At 32.1% G+C, this 11,450-nt stretch overlaps 1 long non-coding RNA gene across 1 annotated transcript; it reads right to left on the bottom strand.

The window, feature by feature from the left end:
- Positions 1-4,625: 4,625 nt before the first annotated feature.
- LOC134682025 (uncharacterized) lies at positions 4,626-10,934 on the bottom strand. The gene is made up of 3 exons (XR_010100762.1): positions 10,825-10,934; positions 8,475-8,532; positions 4,626-5,076 (listed from the first exon to the last, which is right to left on the bottom strand). It is a non-coding gene; the product is annotated as an uncharacterized LOC134682025 (long non-coding RNA).
- Between the last annotated feature and the right edge of the window lie 516 nt (positions 10,935-11,450).

Here is an 11,450-nt window from a genome sequence, read left to right as displayed (position 1 = left end):
TTTACCAGACACCATAACAGTGGCAGCGGACAGAATCAGGTTCAAAACCCTTAAAAAATGTTGTTATGCTGGCTTGTCATTTTAAATATCGGTGCCTGTATATCATTTTTGTAAAACTATGTCTGAACTGTAAGATCTTATAATAAGTTAATCTACAAGAGGCCTCTTGATAAGTATTTCCAAAAAAGTATACATCGATCTTTGACATTCAAACTTATCTGTATTCATTTTAACTTGTGTATCAGGTGATAGGTTAAAACTTTCAAAAAAATACCATGAGGACATTTTTGTTTTGTTTTGTTTGTATTTTTCCCAAACCCATTGTAATATATGAACTGTACATTTTAATATGTGTATGATTCAATGTGTTTAATTATTTTTTCAAAGCTACTAGCCTTTTGCATTCATTCTTCATTCATTTAGTGAAGGAATGTCTCAATATCATTTATCAGGATTTAGATTAATAGATATCCAACTTTGCTTAAGTTGATTAAGTTAAGGAATATAGGTCCCAGTGTCGAATTATGAAGTTAAAAGACAATTGACAAATTATTTTAATTTTGCATTTAAAAGTAATTTGATTATATATAATGTCCTGAATAAAGTTTAAAGAATAGAGAGTTAGGGGAAAACGAAATTGGCATAAGAAATGAAAATTTGGGAATGGTTGGTTCAAAATATTTAGAATATAGAAAATTGGTCTCTGAATTTAGTTAAGGTTGTACCCAACACTTTGACTAAAATTAGTTTGGCTCTTTTAATTAAAATAAAATTATGACAAAATATTTACTTTGACCCTTTGAAAAAAATATGAAATTTTCAAAAAACTTGAACCAATCACTTTCTAGGAAAAAATTGGTTGGATAATATAGTGGTTTGACAACAACTAATTTTGATCATTGAGAAGCCTAATCTTTCCATAGAAATACAACATGATTAAAACGTTGAGCTGATTTTGCAGAGTTATCTCCCTGTAGTGTTAGGTACCACCTTTATACATTTTCAAAAGAGAGGTTATGATGACTAGCATCATTATTCAGACCTTGAAAAAAAGCAAAATTAGCATAATTCATTAAATCTTTTTTTGTGTTAAATGTTGCTCTTCTCTTTAAAAACAGAACCAACCAGTTTTGTAACAATATTTCTTCATCTCATAATGTTAACCTCCTAATTTTTGGTCAGTAGTTTCTCGTTCCATAATTTGACCTTATGAAAAAAAATTGCTGATCAGTTTGTTAATCTTCAACTCATTGATAATGGTTGTATCCAATCTGGCACACTTTGCATATATTTTTCAAATGGACATAAATATTTGACTTTTCTATTTTAATTTTGTTATGTGTGATTAAAGAAGTTTTCTCATACCAGAACATAGGCATAGTTAGTTCTGTTTATACTATTTGAAGACAGCACGGACACCTGCCTTGCTTAGAAAATTTAAAGTTAAAGTTGTTTTGTTTTCAAAACTGTAGAAACATTAATTTTCTTGGGGTTAAAATTTTGGGTTTTGTCTCTATACAAGATTTCATGGGGATTTAATTTCGTGGTTTCCAGTAAATAGAAGTGATATTATATGTAGGTTAAATTTTCGTGGGGTTTTTAATTTCGTGAATATATTCTTTCCACGAAATAAACGAAGTTAAATCCCCCACTTTACAGTAAAGGTTTTATCCATAATAAAACTATCAGGTTAAACATGTCTCACTGTATTTAAATAATAAAGTGTGGTCATTACTAGTTGCTTTGTAGTATTGGTTGACCAGTCAATTTATTTAAGTCTTATACTGAAGTATTTGTTGACAAGTTGTTATAGTTCTAGTTAAATATAAACTGGAAGGCATTTGATGCCAAAAGTATTTTAAGATTACTATGTATTTAAAATTTAAATGTTTATTCACAATTGTAAAATAAAATGAGCCAATTTGAAAATAAGGCCATTAGAATATTTTTTGAAGTTTTGGTTTTTATCACGCCTGGAATGACTTAAACAATTACAGATGCGAATTTCTAAAATAAATGCTTCGTCAGTGATGCTTAAATCCTTGTAAATTAGACTAGCAAGGCCATAAAATTAATGCGTCCAGAGGTTGAGTTTTTTCCACCTTACAAAACTGGCTGCCAAGGTTGCTGAAAGTCTTTTTAGGTGATAAATAGTGTTGATCAATTAAATACTGTTATATGCCTTTATGTTTTTCTTTACGGATAGATTTGTTCGTTTTTATAGTGATTCACTTACATTATGCCTATTAAGTCTGTCTGTTTTGTTCATACATTGTTGTCAAGATAATAACAAAAAAATAAAAGACTGTCATGCAAGTGAGAGGTTAATTAGTTATAAAACCAGGTTTATCCCACAATTTCTACATAAAAAATGCCTGTACCAATTCAGGAATATGGCAGTTGTTATCCATTCGTTTGATGTGTTTGAGCTTTTGATTTTGCCATTTGATTATGAACTCTCCTTTTTGAATTTTCTCTAGAGTGTTTTTAGGTAAAGATTGCATGTAATGCATGCAATCTTTACCTAAAAACACTCTATATAATGTAATGCAATCAAACCTTATGGGACTGACTTGATATCTAAATCTACCAAGACGTATCACTACCTCAATCATTTGTCAATTGTGACATACATCCTATCTGTGAACCTTTCCAGAAATTTTTGATGTAATACATGCTCAGATATCCAAGACACAAAATAATGTTACACTTGTTTAGAAAATTACATAACTTTTGCAAGGTGCAGCGATCTAACATCTGTTCTAAATTGTAAATGATGACATTGTTAAAAATTGGAGTTATTTTCCTTTGTCTTGAATTGCTGTTAATATAAAAAAAAGAAGATGTGGTATGATTGCCAATGAGACAGCTATCCACAAAAGACCAAAATGACACAAACACTAACAACTATAGGTCACCGTACGGCCTTCAACAATGAGCAAAGCCCATACCGCATAGTCAGATATAAAAGGCCCCGATAAGACTGTAAAACCATTCAAGCGAGAAAACTAACGGCCTTATTTATGTAAAAAGATGAACGAAAAACAAATATGTAACAAATAAACAAACGACAACCACGGAATTACATGCTCCTGACTTGGGACAGGCACATACATAAATAATGTGGCGGGGTTAAACATGTTCAATCAACTACAACCAATGTAATATTTAATTTCACTTCCCACTGATAAATTGAAGCAATATTTACCCTCAGTGCTTAAAGCACTTTGATTGTTATTTATTTTTTGACACATTCAAGAGACAACTGTCATCTTCACAAAAGTTGATAATTCAGTAATAAAATGTATGTGATAAACATAAGTTTATATTCTTATATTTTTTTATTCTCCAGCACTTTGTCCATATGCCTTTTTAATTATCTTTTTTGACGTATTAGCTTGTTTTATAGTGATTCAGATTATAACACGTTTATAATTGCTGTACCCCTATTTTGACATTTTTAACCATTATGTCTGCTGGTTTTTTCTGTCGCCTTGACGGAGTCAATAAGCGAGACATAGGTATGCCGTTTCTGGCGTCGGCGACGGCGATGGCGTCAACAATGTATTAGTTTGTGATTAGCTCAGTTTTATTGGGAACCACTAGTGGTATGTCAATGATAATTGGTATGCAGATGTATTACCAATGCCACATCGCATTGCCATGGAGATTATTTGGCTCCGCCCCCTCAGTCATGTTCTATTGACTTTGAATGGTTTTCTTACTTTACATGTATTAGTTTGTGATTAGGTCAGTTTATGGAGATCCACTTGTGGTACGTCAATGATAATTGGTATGCAGATGTATTACCATTGCCACATCTCATTGCCATGGAGATTTTTTGGCTCCGCCCCCTCAGTCATGGTCTATTGACTTTGAATGGTTTGCTTGCTTTACATGTATTACTTTGTGATTAGGTCAGTTTATGGAGATCCACTTGTGGTACATCAATGATAATTGGTATGCAGATGTATTAGCATTGTCACATCTCATTGCCATGGTGATTATTTGGCTCCGCCCCCTCAGTCATGGTCTATTGACTTTTAATGGTTTGCTTACATTACATGTATTAGTTTGTGATTAAAATTACAAAAAGGCGAGACATATCTCTGTGATAACAGTTTATGTTTACACATCTTTGTCAATGTAATGTCATTTTATTTGGCTATCAAACAAGTGAGAGGTTTATATAGCAATTAAACCAAAAAAATGCCTGTATCACGTTAGGAATATGGTAGCTGTTATCAACTCGTCTAATGTGTTTTGTAATGGAGTCGTCCGAATAAGAAGTCTTTGTATTTTGTTTTTGGATGAAATTTGGAATGCATGAACGTTAGGACGTTAGGTGACACATATACACAATTCGTCTTTGACACAATCGGTTAAATAGAAGTTTGTATAAGATGTGGAAATAGTTTTATGGTTTGTAACAAAAAAAAAAGAAATTATCAAGAACCGACACAACCTCTACTGAAATATTAGATTGAAATAATTCATCAAAGAGTTGTAGAATTCCAGAAATCATCCAACGCATCATTTTGTTCAAATAAAATGACGGCGTGCTCCTAACATCAAACAAAAAACCTTTGTGGCTCTTAGATTAGCCAATAAAAATACCAAATATATGAATTGTACTATAGTTTATGTATTTTTAGAAATGCAACTGTCCTAGACAAATGTGATTATTTTTGCAGTGCACAAAATCATTAGGCATATTAGGCATAATACAGCATTTAGAAAGTTTCCCTGCTCGACAATTGAAATGTTCAAATATTATAATTAATGATGATGGATAACAATTTGTATAAATACCAATCAAAATGCCCAAACTTTTTAATCGTAGACTAATGTTATAATCTTATATGCACGAATAAACACATTCTCGGCACTTGACAATATTTAAAGTGCCGAATTAACCAGCATCGGAGATACATCCATCACAGCAGCATCGCCGATCTTCAACATTGCAGGAATGTTTGTAACCACAACCACGGGCGAAACATCCAAATCTGCAACCATCATTGTTCTTACAGTAAGTTTTGAAGCATTTAACAGCTGCATCAGTATGATCAAACCCTAAAACAAATAGATATTTTTACTAAAACAATTTTTTATAATCAGGCTTATATTTTTAAAGGCCATATGCAGTCACTTATGTCAACTTATTTGTGGTCGAAATGATAAAGTCTGATAATCTTTTTTACAAAATAAATAATTAGTTAATCGCCTGATATAATATTGACAGAATGTGACCTTTACAATCGTGAAGTGGTTTTGTTTGTACCTCTAGTTGCTGTCTCACTCATATTATCATAACATTGAGTGTATCTAGAACTCGCGACATATAAAAACAAACGCAAACATACTCTAAGTATGCCGGTAATCCGTCATGCTTGATATAATTGTGACCAGCCACGACATATCCAGGCTTATGGGGGTAAAACGTCATTGTGAGAAAATCGCCGTTAACTATATGTGACTAGCCATTTCAAGGCTTAGTTGGGTACATTGTCTAAAATTTGATTTTTGTATATTTATCTAAAATAGTCCGAAACAAAACTCTCTGTCATGTTATTATGACATATTTGTTGTAATAGCAATGAAACGAGTCATTTCGAATACCGGTATAAAAATGAGATTGTTCTATGACGACTTTTATTTATTGAAGCCACTAATTTATAAAACACAAAATTATTGTATTTATCGGCTTTTAGTGATGTTGAATAGCGTATGTGAATAAAATTTCAAAGACTTAAATTTACTGCAATGCAAACAATTTTTAGCTCTTTTTTAGAACATGTAATTTAAACTTGTTGAAATGAAGTTAGTTTGAAATTTGTCAAAGTAAGCTTTAAGAATTCCTTTTTTTTTAATTTAGATTTATTATGCATGTCTCTATACATAGTGAGCGACGCGTAACAGTTTATAAGTAGGTGTTCTCATATATTAATTTGATACGGTGCATTTATTATGGATATATTTCAGACTTCATTTATGAAAGAAACACTTTAGAGCAGAGCAGTATTTGTTTGTTTGTAGCTCTATTTTAGAACATTTAATTTAAACTTGTTGAAATGAAGTAAGTTTAAAATTTATCAAAGTAAGCTTTAAGAATTCCTTTTTTTTATTTAGATTTATTATGCATGTCTCTATACATAGTAAGCGACGCGTAACAGTTTTTAAGTAGGTGTTCTCTTATATGCATTTGATACGGTGCATTTATTATGGATATATTTCAGACTTCATTTATGAAAGGAAATCTATAAAGCAGAAATTTGATTTTTTTTGTATCAGTTTAAAATGTAGATTCAAATATTTTTCACTTCACACGATAAAGTAAAACTTCTTCAAAACTTATATATGATGTATAGTTCGGCGTCCGCAAAAAAGAAGCCAACGAAAGTGTTTATCTTTTCTTCACACATACGTATTTCATTGAATCTCGATATTTATCATGTTTATAATTTTTCTAGCAATGACGTTCTACCTCCATAAGCCTGCAAATGTCATGGCGGGTCACATATGCCTTATTGTATTATACAAATATTTACGAATATTGTAATTGGAATGCGTGCATATAATTAGAGTTTTTCAATTCCTACAATACCTCATTAATAAAAAAAAAAAAAAACCAACGGTGATTAAATACGTCCCTTTATTGACGACCAGGTCCGGTAGGGATGTTACATTTTTATGTTGTGTTTCTGTTGTGTCGTAGATCTCTTATATTTGATACGTTTCCCTCAGTTTTAGTTTGTATTAACCCGGATATGTTTTTTCTCTATCGTTTTATAAATTTCGAACAGCGGTATGCTACTGTTGCCTTTACTTCTAAATCTCTAGCAACCTATGTTAGTTATAATTTGAGAACTTATTTTTCTCCTTCATGACGAATCAGAGTGTCAGAAAAAATTGAGTGTACCAATTGATTCACAGAGACCTCTTTTGAACTTTTTACAAGGTTTATTTAATAACTAAGTATGTCTATTCTACTATTGAATTTTAAGGAATTACCGAATTTTATTTATTTGCTATACATTTGAATGTGGATTGGAAACAATGCGCCATTGTTATGAAAACGTACGCCTTACCCGTTCATGTAAAAGAGCAGCGAAAGATGCAAGGGGGAGTCACACTCAGAATTAGAAAATAAACTGACAACGCCATGGCTAATAAATAAAAAAAGACTAACAGGCAAATAATAGTACACAAAACAACATAGAAAACTAAAGACTAAACAACACTAACCCCACCAAAAAGTTGGGGTGATATCAGGTGTTCCGGAAGAGTAAGTAGATTCTACTACATATGTGGCGCCCCTAATTCGTGTTGCTCATGTTATTTCAAACTCGAAAAATACTCTTATTCGGTATTTCACTATCACGCAAAGGGAACGGGATCATATTACGAAATTACGACACAAGGAACATATCCGATATCATCCGTAAAACAGATATTCCATAACAGTCAACCAACTCGTGATGGCGTCCGTAAAATTTACGAAGGGATAACTTCAACTTGACCATTTGAAACTCTTGGTTTAATAGATTCCTTGTGAGCAGTAATCCTCTATTATTGTCGAGCCTTCGACTTTAGTCGAAAAAGCAAGACTAAGCGATCCTACATTCCGTCGTCGTCGGCGGCGGCGGCGGCGTCCACAAATATTCACACTGTGGTTAAAGTTTTTAGAATTTTAATAACTTTCTTAAACTATCCTGGGTTTGTACCAAACTTGGACAGAAGCTTGTTTATGATCATAAAATAATATCCAGAAGTAAATTGTGTAAAAATAAAATTCCAATTTTTCCGTATTTTACTTATAAATGGACTTAGTTTTTTTCTGCGGGTAAACATAAAAACATAGCATTCACACTGTGGTTAAAGTTTTTAGAATTTTAATAACTTTCTTAAACTATCCTGGGTTTGTACCAAACTTGGACAGGAGCTTGTTTATGATCATTATATAGTATTTACTTTTAAATGGACTTAGATTTTCTTCCAGTTAAAATTACATACAGTCTGCAGTTAAAGTTTTCAAATCATTTATTAGATTCATTAACTATCCTAGATTTCTTTACCAAACTTGGACAGAAGCTTCTTACAATCATAAGATAGTATCAAGAGGAATATTTTTTCCCACTTTTGTTGAGCCTGCGATTTACAGCAAAAGTAGGCGAGACACTTGGTTTCCGCGGAACCCTTGCACATTTTGGAAACCATGAAAGGAAATGGAAGTATTTAGTCCATTGATAATATATTTTCTTCACTTGTGTGGTGCTGTCCTGTGTTTGGAGTAATGGGCACTTACGAAAATTATACTCACTCATTATTTTGATTAAATCCTTCGATAAACCAATTAAAACAGTTCGTAATACAAATTTTGTGGCGGATCGCCGTCTACCATATTCATTGTGTTATGGTGTTTAAATATTGTCTCTTTAGAATTATTCTATGTGGGAATAATACTAACTTACCCGACAAACATATCAGTATGATGCAAAAAGGAAAGAAAACTCTCATGGTGCAATTTTCCTGAAAAAAATAAAGCCAATTATTTGCATTAATAAATTTAAGATAAAGTGAAAAACCTTATTTCTTTTCAGCAACCTATATGCAGGACAGTTATTTTAAATAGTGCAAATTAAAAATTGTATATTATATTCCAATATAAGTCGAAAGAGATTGTTTCGAATTATATGAACTTTCCGATTCAATGTAGCAAAACTCAAGCAGCGCCTGCAGACCGAGTATATATCTCCAAGGATAAACGATATTTCCTAACCAGGACGCTTATAAACCTAGAGTTCAAAGTGATGAAGTTGGAATCGTCTGTTCATAAATTAAACGGACTCCATAACGAGTTTGTTGACCGTTATAGAATATCCGTTACACAGATGAGAACAAATATATTCCAAATATCATTACAACAATCCCATCCCCTATCTCTAATTAAGAAATAATTCCTTCATGTCTTGCTCTATGCTAATTTTAACATGGATAGGCATTATATTTGTCGACATTTTACACTGAGCGTTAGCGAGGTGTAAAATGTGGTCAAATATAATGCCTAGCCATGTTAAAATGAAATTGAAAATGGAAATGAGGAATGTGTCAAAGAGACAACAACCCGACCAAATAAAAAAAACAACAGCAGAAGGTCACCAACAGGTCTTCAATGTAGCGAGAAATTCCCGCACCCGGAGGCGTCTTTCAGCTGGCCCCTAAACAAATATATACTAGTTCAGTGATGATAAACGCCATAATAATTTCCAAATTGTACACAAGAAACTAAAATTAAACTAATACAAGACTAACAAAGGCCAGAGGCTCCTGACTTGGGACAGGCGCAAAAAAGCAGCGGAGTTAAACATGTTTGTGCGATCTCAACCCTCCCCCTATACCTCTAACCAATGTAGAAAAGTAAACGCATAACAATACGCACATTAAAATTCAGTTCAAGAGAAGTCCGAGTCTGATGTCAGAAGATGTAACCAAAGAAAATAAACAAAATGACAATAATACATAAATAACAACAGACTACTAGCAGTTAACTGACATGTCAGCTCCAGACTTCAATTAACCTGACTGACATATGAATTTGAAAGTGTCTTAAACTTAAACATTGTTTTTGTTGGTTTTTTTTTACTTATGCTTTGAAGATACTCAGACTGACATTAACAACATATGCTTGTCGGAATTTCGTTTTCTTATATATAACCAACTTCGCAGTTGAATTGGCATTTCCTTTTTTGTCGAGCCTTCGACTTTAGTCGAAAAAGCGAGACTAAGCGATCCTACTTTCCGTCGTCGTCGGTGTCGTCGGCGGCGTCAACAAATATTCACTCTGTGGTTAAAGTTTTTGAAATTTTAATAACTTTCTTAAACTATACTCGATTTCTACCAAACTTGGACAGAAGCTTGTTTATGATCATAAGATAGTATCCAGAAGTAAATTTTGTAAAAATAAAATTCCATTTTTTCCGTATTTTACTTTTAAATTGACTTAGTTTTTCTGCGGGGAAACATTACATTCGCTCTGTGGTTAAAGTTTTTAGAATTTTGATAGTTTTCTTAAACTATCCTTGGTTTGTACCAAACTCGGACAGAAGCTTGTTTATGATCATATGATAGTATCCAGAAGCAAATTTAGTAAAAAAATAAATCTATTTTTTTCCGTATTTTACTTTTAAATTGACTTAGTTTTTCTGCGGGGAAACATTACATTCACTCTGTGGTTAAAGTTTTTAAAATTTTAATAACTTTCTTAAACTATCCGTGGTTTGTATCAAACTTGGACAGAAGCTTATGTATGATCATAAGCATGATAAGATAGTATCCAGAAGTAAATTTGGAAAAGATAACTCCATTTTTTATGTATTTTACTTTTAAATGGACTTAGTTTTTTCTGCGGGGAAAGCTTTTCTTCCAGTTAACATTACATACAGTCTGCAGTTAAAGTTTTCAAAACATTTATTAGATTCATTAACAATCCTAGATTTTTACCAAACTTGGAGAGAAGCTTCTTACAATCAAAAGATAGTATCAAGAGGAATATTTTTATTGATTTTTTTCCTCATTTTTGATGAGCCTGCGATTTACACAGCAAAAGTAGGCGAGACACTGGGATCCGCGGAACCCTTACAAATTTTTTTAAATCTACATCACTATTGTCTAATGAGTTTTATACAGATGAAACATTCGTAAGGCGTATTATACAATAAAAATGATATATGACGATGATGATAGCTAGCAGTAAACAAACTTAAAGCAATTACGTGTTCATTTTAGTGATTATCACTGGAATGCTACTTGAAAATATCTTACCTTTTCGAGTTGGGGAATAAAACTTGCGTGTTGTATAAGCCGTGATAGAAATTAAAGTTAATGCAACTTCTGGCGCTGATGTTAAATACGAATGATTCAACAGTCTAATGTGGGGAGAATCTCAAAAATCACAAATGATTATTCGTTGTATATACCTGTATGATGTGTTTGATAATCCTGAGGTGTATAATAGAAATACAATATTTACAATACATTCGACAATACAACGAACAGGACCATTAAAACAACATTATCGTTATTTATATAATTATCATAATGATCATACAATTTTTTCCTTTCAAATTTAGTTATGGATCATTAAGATCATTGTTTCCCCTTTTCAAACGAACATTGATCGTTTCATGATCTGCATAAGTTTGTTTCCATGAAGCTGAAAATGATTCAAAACCAAACATAACTGTTGTATTTATTATTCAGCGTCTACAAGACTGACGTATTACAACTTTTCAACAAAAATTAAGCAATGTTTGTTTATTGTGTTAAGGTTTATCTCCTCGTGTCACATTCGATCATAAGTGATCTTTTAATATACATTTCTGAGAATATTTTCTATGCTCTAACCATAACAACTTATTCATCGAAATTATCCTTGGGGTCGTTATAAA

The sequence above is a fragment of the Mytilus trossulus genome, chromosome 8, assembly GCF_036588685.1.
Source record: "Mytilus trossulus isolate FHL-02 chromosome 8, PNRI_Mtr1.1.1.hap1, whole genome shotgun sequence".
Taxonomy (NCBI): Eukaryota; Metazoa; Mollusca; class Bivalvia; order Mytilida; family Mytilidae; genus Mytilus; species Mytilus trossulus.
The sequence above is the reverse complement of the archived record's forward strand: the minus strand, read 5'-3'. Positions and strand labels throughout refer to the sequence as shown.